The sequence below is a fragment of the Petromyzon marinus genome, chromosome 6 (assembly GCF_048934315.1).
Source record: "Petromyzon marinus isolate PM22_M1 ecotype Great Lakes invasive population chromosome 6, UKy_Petmar_22M1.pri1.0, whole genome shotgun sequence".
In the NCBI taxonomy this organism is placed as follows: domain Eukaryota; kingdom Metazoa; phylum Chordata; class Hyperoartia; order Petromyzontiformes; family Petromyzontidae; genus Petromyzon; species Petromyzon marinus.
The window spans coordinates 12,938,400-12,950,988 of NC_133672.1; positions in this window are offsets into that span (position 1 = coordinate 12,938,400).

A 12,589-nucleotide genomic window follows, 5' to 3' on the forward strand; every position below is an offset into this window, starting at 1 on the left:
CTTTATATTTTGCGATGTCAAGTGATATAATGGCAGACAAGTAAAGAAGACCTAAACGATGGATTGTGGAACGCTCTGCCATTGAGACCCATTACCTTTTTATGCAATGGACGTAGAGCAATTGATTGTGTGATTGTTATCATTGATGAACATTAAAATGCCAAAGCTCGGTCATTAAATTGTAATTTGAAAAAAAAAAACACTGACACCTTTTTGAAGTGTTGTACATGTGTGTACTGCACAACTGGATTTGAGTACTCTACAGTACTTCTCTGATTGGTTGTACTGCGTCTTGACCGGCACGGTTTTACTCCACGTGCAGAGAGCTTCTTCAGGAACTGAACTGAAGAAGCTCCCAGCACTTGGAACAAAACGTCGGACATCGTGCCAAAAAAACGTATAGCACAACATGAAAACACATCAGAGAGCCATACAGCACACCCGCGAAAACCTACGCAGGAGTAATATGCGTACTATATATGGCACCCTGAGATGCATGTATTTATTTGCGTGTTTATCTTCTTGCTTCACAGTGAGCGAGTAAAATTTCTCGCCACAGCTGTAGCTGACTAAACTTACAAAGCTGTTATATGGTGAATAAGCAACAATACTACGTGTAGGCATTCTGTTTAATATACAAACTGTCCATATAGGTATAATCCATTATTAAATAATAGTAATAATACAGCAGTGTGACCTGTGCGTTTGAAATGTTTGGAAGATATTCCCTTTATAAATATGAAAAAAATAACTGCAAAGTTTTGAGTGATCTTGGACAGCACGTAAGAGAGAGAGACCTAAAAAAATAATCACACCAGAGTTTGTTGGAGAACACCTGGGACTGTGAAATCTCAAAAGTACATGCGTCAATGACACCTTTGTGGACACGTGAAGGACTATAACAGTGGAACTCAAATGATAACATATTAATTGTATCAAGTGTGTGAGTGTTTCTAGTTTTACCAATTTAGCTCAAACTGCTGCCTAATTATGACTCACAGTAGGTGGTGATACCTTTATGAATACCCTTGTGTACTGTTTTGACACCTTCTTTGAGTTGTCTCAAAACACGTTGAACACCTTAATGACACTTGTGAGCACTAAAAGTCATGTTGTGATTAGAAATGTGATCCGTGTTGATGGGTATAGAAACAGTGATGATTAGATGGTAACTTGTTCAGATTGATTAATGAGGATTTGAAACATATGCAGGCTCCACAAAAGAGTATATCAGCAAGTGAGGCCATCTTCATTATTTACACGGATACTTATTGCTGTGTCATTTTGATAAATTACCCATCAAAGCATGGGCGGGCTTGGCTGTGAGCCAGCAAGTTCCAGGTTCATAATGGGAGGAGATTCACAGGTAGATAAGTCAGAATTGTGAGTAGCAATAGAGGCTATACACAAATATGACACTGTTATATAACCGGAAAACAATTCAAAGAAGACTGGTAAATGTATGAAGTGATATTTTTTAATAATTATTTTAAAAGTATTTTGTTTGTTCAGGTCCACTGACTGCAATATGTTCACTCTTATGATATACCATGTGGGACCTATATAACCTACACTTATATAGTGCTAGGCTTTTGCCCGTCCAAGGACGGGTGTATTGCAGTAAATCTGAAACTTGCAAGCGAAAAGCAGACCGCGACGTGATATTCATTGCATCAATTCGTGTGCAATTTGTAAGTGCGGGGTGACACAGACTTATTTAATTTAAAGGTTATAATCCCTTGTTCATCACGACGTCCTTTTTACTTTGATGTCTCATTAACGTTACGGAGATCACGTGACGTGAGGGTTCTGCCTTTGTAGTGATGGATGTGAGTTGACGCTGAGGAGGGGGGGAGGCGCCTCGCCCCCTCCCATGTGGAGTGACGTCACCCGCTAATTATTAATGAGGGGGCGGGGTTCATGTGGAGGACGTCACCTGTTCATGAGACGTGGAGTGGCGTCACGAGCGATGCACACAGACAGACATTCTTGGCTCATTATATTAGTAAATGTGCGGAATTGTATTGGTATTCACTTGACAGCGATCTTTCTGGGGGACTTCTTAAGAATGTATTATGTACGAGCATGTCATATTGCGTGCGTGTAAGGGAAAGTCAAGAACGATTTCATGCAGCTATCTTAAACACAAAGCAGACACTTTTGCTTTATTTGTCACTCGTAACTTTTGACGTAAAATGTCTAATTCCATTATTGTACGTGATCAGTGCTTCATAATAATATCGGGCTTAATAATAAGCTGAACATTGTCACTGCAAATCTTTATTTTACCATTTATTTTCACATTAGTAAAGTACTCCCAGATGATAGCACTCATCCAGGGGGTTAGGTTGGTGGCTTGTCATGTTTATGTAATGAGATTTTCCCTTTTGCACGTGGCGCGTACATTCAGATGTGTTGCAGAAAACCGATAGCGCCAGCAACTATAATAAATCTGGCAGAGGCATTCAGCAGTACAAGGGGCCTCTCTCATTTCCACACCAGCCCCCACCCGTCATGCACTAATCCTGTTAGAGGTGAATAACATATAATGAAAATGTGGTCTTACAGACTGTCTCCAAGTTGTTTTCAAATGTTCAAAACTTCATTGTGTACTTCATTTCTTCACACTAGTTTTTTTAAAATCTGCAAATTACGAGAAAATTCATCACAACGGATCAATTGACAAAAAAAGTATCATCTGATTTTAACGGTGTTTCATGGTCCTTTTGAGCAGGCAATTTGTATGGGCAATTCCTTTATGTATGTCCAAGGGTACCCATGAAATTAGCGTGTAAATTAGCGAGTACATCGTGCCAGTGTCTCCTATGTTGGAAAAAATAACCACTCTTGATGTAAGTGAGTCCGTTTAGTCAGAGGCTACGTTCCAAAGAGCAATATGAATTGTATACATCCAACCGCTGCTCCCTGCGTCCGGCACTCAGCTTTGATCAGGCCTTACCCCAACCCATCTTTAACCTCTCCCGCCTGTTCTCCAAACTGTCACCAGAATTACACCCACCACTTTTAATAACCACACAATTTATCTCAACGACTGTCATCTAATGTGCATTTTTATATATATAGTTGCTGTGAAAAGCGCCTTGGAATAAAGTGCTGTGTAAATATATACAAGATAAGGTTTGAAAGGAAAGAGACCATCGGCCGTGTTGGATCCGCAGTTACATTGTGAAGCATAATCTGAATTCGCTCTTTTGGTTATTTTCTCAAGGGAATGAAAACGTGGCACAAGCTAAAGAACAGCAAGAAGGAAGCTGTAATCGTGCCATCAGATGTATCTTTTTTTTTTTACAATTGTGTAATGGAGATGAAAAACATGGTTCTATTTATCTATTTGCCATTATAAATGCCATTTAGATGAATTTGTAGTATAGACTTGGATAGTTAAGGTATTATGGTGTGAGACATCACATACACATACAAATGCAATATTATGTTCTTGGTTCTTTCGGTAAAGTCACGTTGAAGGGAAACAATAAAATAATATATATATAAAACAATACATTCTCACGACGTTTCGACTGTTACAGAATATGAATCACTGCAGTCACGAAAGCTTTAAATCAAAATTTAAATGCAATATTAATTAACAAATCGCATTTTTAACCGTCATCATCAGCCATGATCAATCCACTGCTAGATGAAGGCCTTCCCGAGCCATTGCCATCACGGTTCTGCGATATTACAATCCACCTAGTGCCTGCACACGAGATGCTTTCATTGCTCCGACTTCTCTCAGTAGACGTCCTTTTGGATGTCCATTCTTCCTTGACTGTCCCTCCACTATTCTCGATCATCGGCCTTCGGTCATTTTAGTGACATGTTTGGCCCAAGCCCACTTTTTTCAATTCACCGTTTTAATTATTTCTTAAACTCTGCACATGTTGTGTCATCCATTTGTTCTTTATGTGCATCTTTCCGTGCTTCGTTTAAACTGTGGATTAATACATTGTTTCAGTTTGAAGTTGGCAATTAATATTATGTAGCAAATGCACGTGGCAGCAAGACATTCCTGGCCATTTAGCAACATAGCTTTTTAGGAAATTGTCTGAAAATGAGAATAGGGTTTCCCCTTTTTTCTGGCAACAAAACAGGTGTAAAGATATTCTTGGTTCTTTCGGTAAAGTCACGTAGAAGGGAAACAATAAAATCATAAAAATATATATAACAATATGGTGTAAAGTTGTTAAAACAACAAAATGAAACCTTTTCAGCATCTTTACACCTGTTTTGTTGCTAGAAAAAAGGGGAAAACCTATTCTCATATTTTGATACTGGCAAAGGAGATCCCATGATATTGTCTGAAATTGTCAATATGAATCGCGCATCATTGAGAGCATTATAAATAGCATGCTTGCTTTAAACACAAATGTACGTAGATTCGTATCGCATTCAGAAGGCACGGGAGCATTACAAATGAGGAGAGATTCCAGGTGGAGTACTTGGTAAAGTGCCGCGTGTTGTATTCCAATTGCACACACACAAAACCGGAGAAAAACCAGAACCCATCTTTGGCTTAATCAGGCTGTAACTCAGTTCGTTTATGCACCGAACGTGAAAGTAAACATGTCTAGGGGCATTTTTAGAGATGGCGGTGTTGTTCATGGTTGACTTTCCATGAACGTGAAATAAGCAACTACTCGTGTGCTGATAGTAACGAGTCAATGTATCCAGTCTCTTTGGGTAATACTGTATGTGGCATCAAGGGTGTGGTATTTATCATTGAGTAATACATTGGTGTTATGCGGCTACATTGTTTTTGTCTTTGAGATGCGTTTATTATTTTAAATACTGTAAAGGAAATCAAACTTTCCTTTTGAAGCAGGCAGTGTTTTTTTAATGAATATGCTGAGTTAATTGAGCTACCATTTACAATCCCTCAGTGCCACGTTGAGGACCCTGTTAAAAAATCAAACAATGAATAGGCATGTGCTATTGGGGAGGGGTGAGTGTGGGGGCAGGGGGAACTTCTATTGGTGGGGGGCTGCATTAACCATTGAATCTAAACGGGCCTCACGCTGCTCATTTGTATTTGTACACGGCTTTGCTTTACTATTACTGCAATTCTAATGACTGGGCAAAGACGATACAAAATCATGCAATTGAAACAAAATTATACGAACGCAGAATGTAACACATGAGCAAAGTTAAGTCGTTTTAGTACAATGAACACGTTGAAAATTGCGACGTAAATACGGCTGATTTGAAGCAACATGGCAGTTCAATAGCTGCACCAGTAAGTAAGATGTTGTCATTACCAATATACCTTAACAGTGTTGGTGCATGACGGTTAATGCATGGACAGAACTGCTTGCACCGTTCGACTCTAAAAGATATTTTGCAGGCTGCTTTTGCAGCGGTGTTGCGCAGAAAGAGCTCGTATGGAAAAACCATTAATGTCCCATGACCGCCAAGTCCTGTCACAGGCAGGCATCCATCCAGCTGCTGAGCCTTTGTCGTGTAATTCTAGAGCCACAGAACCCCTCAAGATACTGTTACTTGCAATAAACAACGTGTACGCTGGAACGTAACTCGCTCGACAAGCAAATACGCGTCAAGACTAAGGGGCGTGCACAAAACAACAACAACAATAACAATTCGTCTTTCGTAAGTTGGGGAGGTGATCAGCAACGTTTATGTGCTTTCATGTCGAGGTTTTTTTTTGCGAGGGAGGCCGTGGACAGCATCAGTAGCCTGGAGAATATCTGCAACGCAGCCAGCGAATGATCGAAGCGGACGAATGCCTCGCGATGTGCTTGGTGGTTCGAGATCGGTGACCGTGGTTGTGCTGTGAGCTAAGTTTGATTGCCCATTGAGAATAATTATCCCAACTTAAAGAGTAATCTATTATTCCCAATATCAAAACAAAGACTTTGCACAAATAACAGCACGCATAGTAACACTTTCTTTATTTATGACATCAAGAAAAAAAAGTATGGATGTATAATTATTGAAGAGTAATAAAATCATTCGACTTTTTAGTGCACTGCAGTGTATTACATTTAAAATTAAATTGGTTTCAAATTATATCATGCTGTGGTTTAATACATTCAGGAATGACCTTTAATTTCTTGGGGAAAGCCAAGTTTTGTATGCTGAAACAATGCTTTCCGCTTTTCTTGGCACATATGCTATAACTTTTTTTCTCTTAAGCTCCTGCCCAGCTGTTTTTAATACTCTTCCAGTTAAGGATGGAAAGCAGTAGGCACAGCTCACCCATCCAGATTGCTAATTGATGGTTTGAGTCCTGAAAGCTTTACTGGCTTTTCAGAGTTTGTGGAGACAATGGGGAAAGACCGGCGCATCACAAAGGACAGGCGGTGTTTACATTCAGTGAAGCCACAAGCCGGACTCAAATATCTTGATTGCTGCTATAATGAGCCAAGAATACCTGTTTGTGTGTAACGCGCGTGACGTCACTCCACATGCCGCGCCCCCCCCGCTCATGAATATTCATGAGCGAGTGGATTTTTTACACTCGCGCAGAAGGTCGAGCGGGAAATAAAAAAAAATTCGCGCAAATTCGCTTTACGTTTCTTTATTGAAAGTGAATCTAATCAATAATTTTACGCAGCAGCAAAGTGGATTTGGTGTCTTTATTAACTTCTTTAGCACTTGAGGCAAAAGGTAAGTCTAATTTATGCTTCTACATTATTATCTCGGTGATTTCCCAGATATTGTATCGATTTCAAAATGTATTTCAACCCCAGCCACCGAAAGCAGAAGAGAATAAGGTATCAGAGCGGTGAATTTGAACAAATTGAAGGTCACTTACATACAGTGCTACAGTGAACTGCAGTGAAGTGTTTGATGACTTACTTTCGTGCAAGATTCACTGCGATAAAATTTACACAATTATACTCTGCTCTTATTTTTTTTCGTAAACATTACAGCTTCCGTCCCCTAGGACGGGCAAACAAGCTAGTGTTTAAATATTGCGGTGAAAGTAAGGAGCATGTTGAACGCTTTTACTTCTGTTGGCATGTCTGGCCACGCAGTTTTTTTTTAAATATTTCTGGATATGGAAGTATTTTATCTTCATGTAGGAAATGCGAATAATATTTTTATGCATGTAATGAAAGTGAATCTTTGAGACTTGTATCTATCCGCAAATTATTGTAGACTTTGTTTTGGTAAAATGACAATAACTCACTTCCCACTGCGGAGAGTGAGGCGATGTGGAGAAGGTAAAAAAATATTAAACGTTTAGACCAGAAGGCCATCGTAACTTTTTTATGATTTGCTTGTTAAAAGTTTCCAAAATACATTTTAATGCCATAAACTACACAAGTTTATTGTATTGTGCAATAGTTTCAGCAGAATTTTAGCTTTTTTTTCCTGCAACGTGAGCAGATGACGACAACAATGCAATTGATCCATCTTCGCTGCGCTTTAGTGTTATTGTAAATCCTACTGAGTGAGTTTTCAGTGAGCCCTTCAATTCGCTCCCACATCGTGCCAAACACTCAATAATGAAATTGGTCAAACATACCAAAGCAGGACCCTCCCGAATAAAAGAGTTTTAAGAGTCTGCCCTGAATAACAAAACAGCATTGGATTTAGACAATGACCAAATAACCCATTAATACGCTTAGATGATTGTAAGCTAAGCGGGGGTTGAACCTGGTTAGCGCTTGGATGGGTGACCACCACAGTGCACAAACATTTTTCACTGGGCTTGCTCGGGTTACGTGGTGGGGCAGCTATGGGTCAGTGCGGCAAAAAATATTATTGTACGATGCTTCCATCCTCCCACATCAACAATTCCTGCCTTTAACCCACTGGCAATGACCAGCGTGGTGAGGTATGGTCAATATCCTCGACGACCTGCAACGGTGTGGGGATGCCCTCATTTAGCAGTGGATTGACAAAGAGCTATACATATACACATTATTACTGTTTTATCAATATTTTTTTGATTATTTCGGAGCATCTTCCACGGTCGTACAGCAAAAGGTGTGGACAGGTGTGTATGTCAGCGGTTGTGTAGTGGTTGGCACGCTGAGCTCTGGACCTAGCGACCCGAGTTCGATTCCTGCTCACGTGCCAACACCAACAGTGACGATTATCTGAACCGATCCTGGGCCTCTCCTAGGTCGACTCAGCCTCAAATGAGTACCTGGTACAATGTATAAACATGGCCACTAGGAAGACAAAGGCGGCCAGACGTGGTGCTGGCCACCCACCCCTTCGTGTGCCATTCCGGCCCTTACAGGTGCTCGCCAACAGCACTTGCCCCAACAGTCTGCTACGGCTATACGGGGGTATCTTTATTTTTTTTTGTGCCAGCCTGCGACCGCTCGAAAGACGTTTTTGTTTTGCTCGCAGGGGGCTTTCACCGGTAGGGCACCTCCAGGGCACCTCCAGGCTCCCTCCCCTATCCTCTTATCTCGTTTCTTTGTCAGTGGGCAGGCGTACAGGGTCAGCGGGGGGATCAAATACTTGTTTTCCCTCACTGTTCCTGTGATCACTGTTACATTGTTTTTAGAGCTTTATTTTGGTGATTTCGAAAAGGTTCTGGTTGAGCCATATTTGTTTGTTGTAGTACACAGAGTTAGACTGGTAACTGTAATCTAAATTGTCTTAGGGTTGTTATTGTTTGACTTGCATCCCACTGGGATGTTTGCACACAGCGTTGATACGCGGTGCTTTTTCTGGAAGACTTTGCCGGTTTTTTTCCTGGATTTTTCTGTTGTGCGGTAGTCACTTTAAGATGTTTCTTGTTCATGTTTTTTGTTTGTTGTGGTTGCACCCGATTCAAGAGCCGAATGGCTCACATGAACTGAACTCTTCCCAACTCGTTGCAACCAGGGAGGGCATTTATCCTATTACAGCGCGCGGCACAGCCCTGCAATGGCCTCAGCCCTTCAGACAGTTATAACTGTCGATTAGTCTTCTGCTTTCCACGTGGAGAAATTAATACTGGGGAAAAAATACGCCATGTAGATCCAAGCTCGCACAAAGCGAGGCCTTAAAATATGTATATGATACGTATATTGAAATAGTTAAAACACATTTACAAAACATGGAACCAGACACTTTAAGATATGATACATGAAGAAAGTACGAAAATACATTAAAAGGAGTCGTACACACTGACATGCTTTGGCCAAAGTTATTCACAATGGCATTAGAAGATAATTTCTGAAATATAATTGGAGAAACACGAATACATCATTAACGTGAAAAGCATTTACCATCTCAGATTTGCTGGCAACATTGTATAAACAAATATTCTGACTATAACATTCAATGCAAATGAACTGCAGGACATGTTGAGAAAATGTAATAAAGAATGCTGCAAATTGAGGCTCATGACAAATATTAGCAAAACAAAGGTGTTGTACAGCACGTCTGCTGACTGTCTCATCTTATTTATACTGTCCCACCACCATATTGTACGTCACAAGATTTATTTTTTTCTTCTTTCCTCGTGCTGCTCAACTTTGTAATTCCCTCTCATCGTCTATTATAACCTTGCTTAATTCAAACAACACGTGAACTGTCGTCTGTTATACCTTCAATAGTGTCCTTTGTTGCTGGACACTTTAACTGTTGGCCCTTTGGGCCTGTACTTATCAACCGTGAAAACATTAAAGACAATTTGGACCTCAAAAGTGTTCTGGAAAAGCAGGGCTGTCAATGAAGTGAGATAAATGTTTTGTTTGTTAAATTGTTCTGGTCCATGGTTAAATGCGGCTGTGAAGAGTGAAAATGTAAGTCAAAGGTTATTAGAAAACAGGAGACTTTTGAGATATGGTGATTCTGGTGAATCTTTCAAGCTTTTTGGAAAGACCATGCATGCAATGATTGGGTACTTAATTAAATTAACTGTGAATTGATCTATCTCAGGCCAAAATCAGAACGTGAAAGTATCTTGTATATCTTATCACCACACCCTTTTTCAAAGGTTTTATTTTTCAAGATATAGTACGTATATTCTCAACTTCAAGTTTGAGGTTTATTTGGTTTAACCAGGTGAGAACTCAAAAAGCCAGGAGAATTTTCAAGAGTAACCTGGGGTATGAGTTTACCAGTAGGTGACAATGACTGCATCTGAGGTAGAGGAAGTCCAGGAAGGTGCTCTCGAGATGATTTGAAAGAGTGGCAAGGGCTGTTTCTGTGGGAGGCCACAAGACCGCAGACAGGGAACAGAGTGGGGAACAGGGGACAGGGTAGACAAGGTTAGGGGACAGGGAACACGGCGGTATGGGCCAGGGGACAGGGTGGGCTAGAGAAGCTGTGTTAATTTTATCTACATCGGAACTGAAGATGGCAAAAAAATAAGATTTTGTGAAGTCAAGTGAAGTACTTCAAGTAACACAAACACCACACATGCCATTCCATTTGCCACTTCTCATTGGCTTTCAACTCAACGTTGAGTTGAGGTCTTGCAACATACACCTCATGCAGACGAATATCTATTTTACTGGTAAACATTATACTCATCCAAAAATACTTTTCAATATGAGAATACAAGATATGTTCGAGTGAGTATTCCCACTATTCAGCAGAATGCTGTATTTTTGTTTTTGCTGTAAAGATCTTGAAATATTGCCAATATATTGTGAAAAAGAGTGGTGGTTACCAGTCTTTCTAAGGCATTGTGCCTGCTAGCTCAGAAAAAGACCATGATCCAACGAAAACATTGCGCGCAAAAAGTACCAGAACTGCAGTAAATTATGTTGGCCAACCCCCACAATGATTACCGCAAAGCGAGAGATGGCAAGCGGAGAATTGAAATCTTGTTTAATACCCAATTTGTTGATGCTTTTTTACATATATATAAACATCCAAATATCAAGGTAAGTTCACGACGTGTATAGAACTTGTCCTTGTAGTTTTTAGTAATCGTTCCAATCATCGCAACGTACCGTGGATGTAGTTGTTGAATATAGTATTCGTTTTACGGTGAAAACCACTCTTATCGATTCGTAAATGTAAAAGCCAAGGGGGGCACCCCTAACTCTCATTTCCTGCTCACGCCATTGTGGCTGGAAGGGCTTCCATGAGAGGGAGATCTAGAGAGCCCCTGTAGGGAGTGTCTTGGCCTACTCTTCTATGCTGGAAGACGTGGGAGTAGCCTACTTTATCCCACCACACGTAACCTACCAGTCAACTAACTGCGGTGTATATACTTTCCGCGTGGACGTAAGTGGGAGAATTAAACTGGCCGAAGTGATTCCAACGCAAACTGCACCTGGATATGTAAAGAAGAAGCGGGTTTCACAGATGTTTAATGTATCAATAAAGATATGTTGAATTTATAGTGCGCTGCCTCTCTCCCTATCAACAGCACGCTCTCCTCCATCCCCTCCTCTCTTCTCCCCACTTGTTAGCAATCCTTCCACTTTCTCCCATTCTCCGACGCAGGTGGCTACCCCTCTCCAGGACCGGTTACCCCACGCAATTTATTGTGATCTGAATTTACCATAGGGAGCACCTTCAGTGGCCTGTGTGTTTAAGTCCCTGAGAGAGAAACTGGCCCGTGTTGACCGAAAAATAATGGCACGCACGTGCATTTTTAACGTCTCTGAGCCGAATTGACTCGGCGTCCACGGGAGCAGCTGTTTCCTAAAGTGTCAAGTATGAGGCCCAACATTCATGCATGATCCAATGCTGCTATGTTTAAGTACAATATATACATTTGTTTACGGATAGGTACATAGAATCATATTAAACGTTAGAAGAGTAATTTGCTTGTTAGTAAGTGGAAAGGGCATTCACCCAGGCTTATTGTTCAGCCTGCTGTGCAGGAATTTCTACCCAAGGAAATTACAATATGGCACAATGTCGCATATACGACTCGCGGGGGACTGAGTTGTTACGGGATTTGGAGAGAAGGTTGGATATGTAGACCTCTATAAAACATGACAGTTGCACCGAGCGCAAATTGTTTACTAGACAAAATAAAATGAAACTGCTTTAAATGTGTATTATCATTATATATAGTTTTACTATACATTAGAAGTAAGCGGATGTACACCAGATTAAGAATGCATTACCGTTTCTAAAAAGGCTTGATTTGTGAACATCTATCGAGAATGACAGACCATGCACACATTCTGGACCAGGTATGGGCACAATTGAATTGCTGAAGTGGATACGTGACGGTCGGATATGCGACAATATGCCATAGTTCTATAACTGATCTGTTGCTATCATATTCTTAGCTCTTTCGGTAAAGTCACGTTGAAGGGAAACAATAAAATAATATATATAAAACAATAAAAATTCTCACGACGTTTCGACCATAACACAGTCATCATCAGGTGTGAAAACCAACGGGAAGAAACATTTGAAAGAACTGGCGGTTTGCATTTATTTATTTTTAAACGCTGTATTTATAAAAAAACGTCAGCGCCACGCGCAGCGATTTGGCAGTTTATTTAGAAGGACGAGTCCATCTATTTTGAGTTAAAGCTTTCGTGACTGCAGTAATTCATATTCTTAGCTCGTTCGGTAAAGTCACGTTGAAGGGAAACAATAAAATATATATATAAAACAATAAAAATTATCACGACGTTTCGACCGTAACACAAACGGTCGTCATCAGGTGTGTCGGTCCGCA